Source organism: Glandiceps talaboti, chromosome 17 (genome assembly GCF_964340395.1).
Source record: "Glandiceps talaboti chromosome 17, keGlaTala1.1, whole genome shotgun sequence".
Taxonomy (NCBI): domain Eukaryota; kingdom Metazoa; phylum Hemichordata; class Enteropneusta; family Spengelidae; genus Glandiceps; species Glandiceps talaboti.
The window spans coordinates 1,846,880-1,852,994 of record NC_135565.1 but is presented as its reverse complement, the minus strand read 5'-3'; positions in this window follow the sequence as shown (position 1 = coordinate 1,852,994).

Here is a 6,115-nt window from a genome sequence, read left to right as displayed (position 1 = left end):
TTCGACATCAAAATCCAAACTTCAATTTCCATTACAATGATAATGACAAGGAGAATCTACTGAGTTCACCTTGGGTTCCGACATAAAGGAGGGCCATAAAAGTTTTGGGAGTGAAGAAAAGGATTATTTTGTTGTGTTACTTATTTGAGAAAGCACCATCCATTTTTTTTTACTTTGAATGTGACATCTTTTCTGCAACTACTTTGAAAGATACGACATTAAGCCAGAAAAATTGAAAAGGCTGTTTAACCTACCCATATATTTGAATTTTTATGGTGATGGGCAATATATCCTCATGCAGGCTTCGCATTTGTTTCAGAATTAAGGATATTTCTTTATATTTTCTGAATAGTACATGTAACAATATACATTTGAGTCTATTCCAAATTATATAATATCTTATACAGTGGTTTACTTGGTTCCGATGATGCATACAAGCATGAATTGAGATTAAATTCAGCTGTTGTATATCCAATGTGCACTAAAAAGAATTGAGCCAAAGTTTATGACCATGGGAGTGGGCTGAGCAGTCATTGGGCCATCAAAAGTCTGAAAGTCTTGAAATGTTTTGCTCTTTATTTTTTGGAACCAAATTAAACTTCAGGAGAAGTCATTTACAAAGTGCACATCCGCAAAATATCTTTCAGCTTTGCCACAACAAAATATACTTCCAGATATTATGTAATGCATAGCATAATTGTTTCAATTCTGGTATTTTATTACCATATTCAAGCATTGTAAGACTTTAGATTATGTCTATAGTTTTCTAATTTTTAAATGCATGATTGCACCAAGACAAAGTTCTGCCCCCCCCCCCACCCACCCCGCCCCCATCGATCCTCCCGGCAATTTGGTCAGGCTACGGCCCTGGTGTCCTTATATAAGTTTTAGAGGACGGGCAAATCCCTTATCACATGATCTTTTCGATCTAAGGTCAAGGTCATAGTCTAATTGCAAGTTTACCTCAATTTTTCACTTTTATTGAAACACCAACAGAAGTTTTTTGCTATAAACTACTGCAGACATGACCTGTAAGGCCGCATATAGTCATAAATTTTGTAGCAAAGGTATATTTAGCTTACTATGGGATAAGGGAATTGTCTAGAAACAGGTTCTGGAAAGGAATGACGCCTGTACAACCAAGTACTAACTTATAAAGATAGCTACTCCTACTTTATTGACTTCTAACAAAAACCGTCCTACTGATCACACAGAAATAAAGAATTCTATAGGTTTTCCTACATTCCATAGATATATAGATATCGAATTCGATATTGAATTCATTTGATTTGTCAATTAGGAAGAGATAGGAAAGTGACGGTGAGAGTAGTGGAAAAAGTAATGCACAAAGTGATACTGAGATTTCAGAGTTACTACAGGTTACTCAGGGAGAGTGTGTACACATGGAAATCACGATATCAATTATAAACAAAGAATAATGTACCAGTAAGTGTGGTGATATTTGTACATGGCAGAAATATGTGTCGTATAATCAAATTCATTAAAGGGACAGTATCTGTAACTTGATGATCTTTTTTTCAATACTTTTGTTCCGTGTGTCAAGTGCAGTTTCTTGTTCAACTCCTTAAAACATGACTGTTGAAATACCCTGTATTTGGCTTGTCAACACAGCCTGTATATGTGTAAAGTGCACTGTTATTGTTGATTATTTTAGTCCAGACTAAAATTCACTTGTCAAAAATAACAATGCAGTTTGTACATATACAGGCTGTGTTTACAAGCGTTTGTCAAATACATGTCAATGTTTCAATGTGCGCTATGGAGTAGAACAAGAAACTGAAAACTGTAGCTGATACACAGAACAAAACATACTGAAAAATCATCAAAAGTTACGTCTACTGCCCCTTTTAATCTGTCCATATAATTTCCATCCGTATATCAGTGAATTGTCATTTTGAGATGGGGAGGGTCGGATTTTAGAACTTGGGATTGGGGGAGGGTCACATTTTAGAAAAAGGAATAGGGGAGGGTCACATTTTACAGCTCAGACATACCCTACCCCCTCCCCCCGTAATTACTGACGGCACCCTAACCAGGACTAAAGTCGACATACAGAATTGTGCAAAACCAAAAATGGTGTATATCTGAAGGTCTCAGTGTTCTAGATATGATGTGAGTGTCTGTATATATGTCTTAGTGGACTGGCCACTCGCTAATACATACGTTTTTAGATAAAAGGTGATCATATGACATACTGACTGGCAACTGACTAAATAATACATACGATTTTAGATAAAAGGTGATCATATCGCATACTGACTGGCAACTCGCTAATACATAGTTATATTATTATATTATATTATTTATTTTTGTTTTGCTCCATTAAGCAAATTCTTTGCATCATTTTGATTAAATTCTGTCTGTTGTGTTTAGTATATTTCCTCCCTTGCAGTAATAAGTCGTTTCTGAGATATGTTTTTCTCTTTATTTACCCATACTGTGTGATAAATTACAAGTTTAATTGGGATTCGTCTGTTGTGTTTAATACAGTAGAGTAACCAATGTGCAGCCCATCCTTCAAAACCATTGCATCATACATACTCATAGCTCTTCCAGACACCATCGCCACCGCTGAGGAAGAAACATCACGACTCCAATCAGATATCGTTGCTTAGGTAGAAGATGAATCACACCAAGACAGACAAAGAAACTATCACATGCTAAACAACTGACACTTGCATTGTTGAGAAGATAGAAATATTGGTACCTATTATCGAAATTTACAATATTCCTTAACTTAAAACAACATCTCGTCAAATTAACAACTTTATCGGTCGTTCATACACGTTTGGGCAACAAATCATCGGACATACTCCAAGGCTCAGACCACTGTATTTACAGTTAAAAATGGTCTGAGTCCAAGGTAACTAGTACTCAGCCGGGAGCTCGGAGGCGTCCATATCTCGGAACAAAATCACACACCCAGGTTTAAAAGAAAGAAACTGTGTATATCTACCACACCACACCACACCACACCACACACCACACACCACACCACACCACACCACACCAGAGTGTATGCAGGTGCAACATAGGGAAAAAGACAGGTTAAATCAGTATCCGTCAGAAGAAATAAACTGACACAAAACGAAAGGTAGAGATTCTATAATAGCTCTGCTGACCAAAATTTGGGGTGACCTTTTAATTAGACTATGACCTGGGACTTGTCAATGGCGACTTAATAACTGCTCGGACTTACTCAAGGCCTAGCCTGTTAGTAATGGTATGGTCAGAGTAAAATGAAGAATAGCTGAGTCATCGTGAATGTCAGTATTTTGCTTTGATGCATTTCAACACGTCATTTCAACACGTCTACTCGTTCATCGTTCCATTGTTTTCAAAGTATTTTATTGTTTAATATATTATAAGACTTTTATTTGCAATGTAAATGTTTCTCTGCTAACACAAGTGGTCTTCCACTTTCTTTGCTTTCAAAGTCAGTCCAAACTAACTTTTGACTGGTTCCACTTCCCATACTTTCAACTTCAGTCACAAACTGTTGTACCTTGTGCAACTTTTCGCTTAAATACATTTCAAATACATTGCACACATCATGTCAAAAAGCAATACAATAGAACATCAAGACGTTTCCAATCATATCCAATGTTCCTCAACCCCAATTTGGGACCTTTAGAGTAGTTACACATACAGGCTTGGCAATTAATTTCAACATTTCATTAAGCGATACCCATCAGTACTCCCAGTGCATTGATTATATAGTGCTTTCCCACTTCATTGATTGACTGTGTGCTTGTTGATCGACATGTACAAATATGACAATATTAGTCTGGTATATGTTCTCATGCTTCACTTTAGTTTGGGTAAACTAACAACATTGCCTGTAAGGTAAGCCATGACATGGTACCTTACACTCTGGAGAATATATGTATGTTCTTTTTTATCAGCTGGCCATACGTTAACTGCAGTAATTGTAGCAGTTGAGAGAGAGAGAGAGAGAGAGAGAGAGAGAGAGAGAGAGAGAGAGAGAGAGAGAGAGAGAGAGAGAGAGAGAGAGAGAGAGAGAGAGAGAGAGAGAGAGAGAGAGAGAGAGAGAGAGAGAGAGAGAGAGAGAGAGAGAGAGAGACTTGTACGGAACTTGTAGGTTTGTAAGTCTGCTTTCACAAAAAAACTTGGGGGGGGGGGTCAACAGATTTGAAAGGGGTACTCGAGAAAATATGTACAGTGTTGAGAAATGAATTGACCACTCCTCATACATTGGAAAATAAACCTTTTAATAGTTGGTCAGCCTTTTTCAACAATAACAACAACGAAAACACGAAAGCTGCTAACAAATTAACATATGTAATAAACAATTGTCTGATTTTAAAATCCTTCAAATTTCACGTATAAAATAATACATCAATGTAAGAGTTGAATGGCACTTGTTGTTTTTGGTCCAAAAATACCAGTATCTTAAATGTGTAGAAAGCAGCTTCAATATTGAACATATCCAGGACCAGAATTACTGCAAATTAGCCATTCCAAAAATCGGTTTCAACAAACATGTCAAAATGCATTTAGAGCAAAAGCCCTCCGATTCCAATGATTGCATGCACTATCACAACACAAGGAATATAGGAATATATGTTATATTCATCAGCTCTTTCTATCACACAGCTTTCAAGTATTAATGTGGTATACGGATATGCTATACGGTATTGCATGTTTCAAATTTCCCTTTCCACTTTACTAAAATTTTTTTGTTTAATATAACAATCCTTCTATTGTTCCTAAATGATATCTAACTATTTTATGTAAACTGATTTAGTACATAGCATAGAAGACAAATATGGATGCAACATTTTATGTATTAATATATATATATATATATATATATATATATCTCAGCCTGTCATGCTGCCAAAGTAGAATGTCAATGATAAAGAGTCACTTGAGAAGAACATGCAACAAATGGAGTGGTTGACAAATATCAAAAACTCTGTAAAACATGCTTGTAAAAGTTTTTAATTAAAATTTTAAAAGTTTTTACTGTACAATTAGGGGACTGAACTAGGGACCGGTCAGTTTCTCCAGCCCGGGGGGGGGGGGGGCGGTGGATTCCGCCAAGCATTTACACGACATGCTCTGTAACTAGTGTGGTAGCTAGGTAATACATGTATATGTATATGTATAGTTATGTTTGAACTAATAAGTAATATTAAAGAATTCATATAAGAAACAGGGAGAAGAACAAATATTGACCTGTACCACATTTCAGACAAGGCTATGTGCCATTGTAGAAAAGAAAATGATTTTTTTTCTTCCATCACAATCCAAAACACAATGACCCCCCTATCCACAATTTTGAAAACAATATGACCCTCCCCCACTGCCAATTTCAAAAACAGGGTGACTACAAATCCACCCCCCCCCCGGCCGAAGAAACCTATCGGTCCCCTAGTACATTCCAATACAAAACTATTTTTAAATAACACGTGCATCAACATTTGTAACTGTCATTAAGAAGACATTCAACTGCAACACATCAAGGAAATAAATACACTGTTGACAACAGTTATATGTAGTCTATTAATGAAGTAGTGGCAATGATTTTCTTTCAGGTGTATTAGAGAGGTTTTTGTCTTCATAAAAACTAGGAGCCTCCGAGTCCATGTATCCGCAAAAAATAGAGAAATAGTTTTAAAATAATGACAAAATATTTTCAAACGTGAATATCTAAAGACATGTTGCTGTCAATTAAAATGATCATATGCCTACTTCAAAAACACTTGAGCGAAGGACAATGACATGTTTGATAGATTATTTTTTTAAAGGAAAAAAGTTCCCAAATATCCCAGTACGGGGACAGAAACAGTAAAACACATTGTTTTAATTTTTGCAAAGAGAATGTCTTGGTAGATATTGTTTTACAGGCAGGGTACTTGGATGGTAATGTAATCAGTTTATGTATGTATGTATGTATGTATGTATGTATGTATGTATGTATGTATGTATGTATGTATGTATGTATGTATGTATGTATGTATGTATGAGTGCGTGTATTGTAAAACAAATTGTATCTGCAATTTCAAATGGAAGGGGGGGGGTTACTTCAAAAATTTTGATCTAGGCTGAGGGGGCTATTTAAAAATTC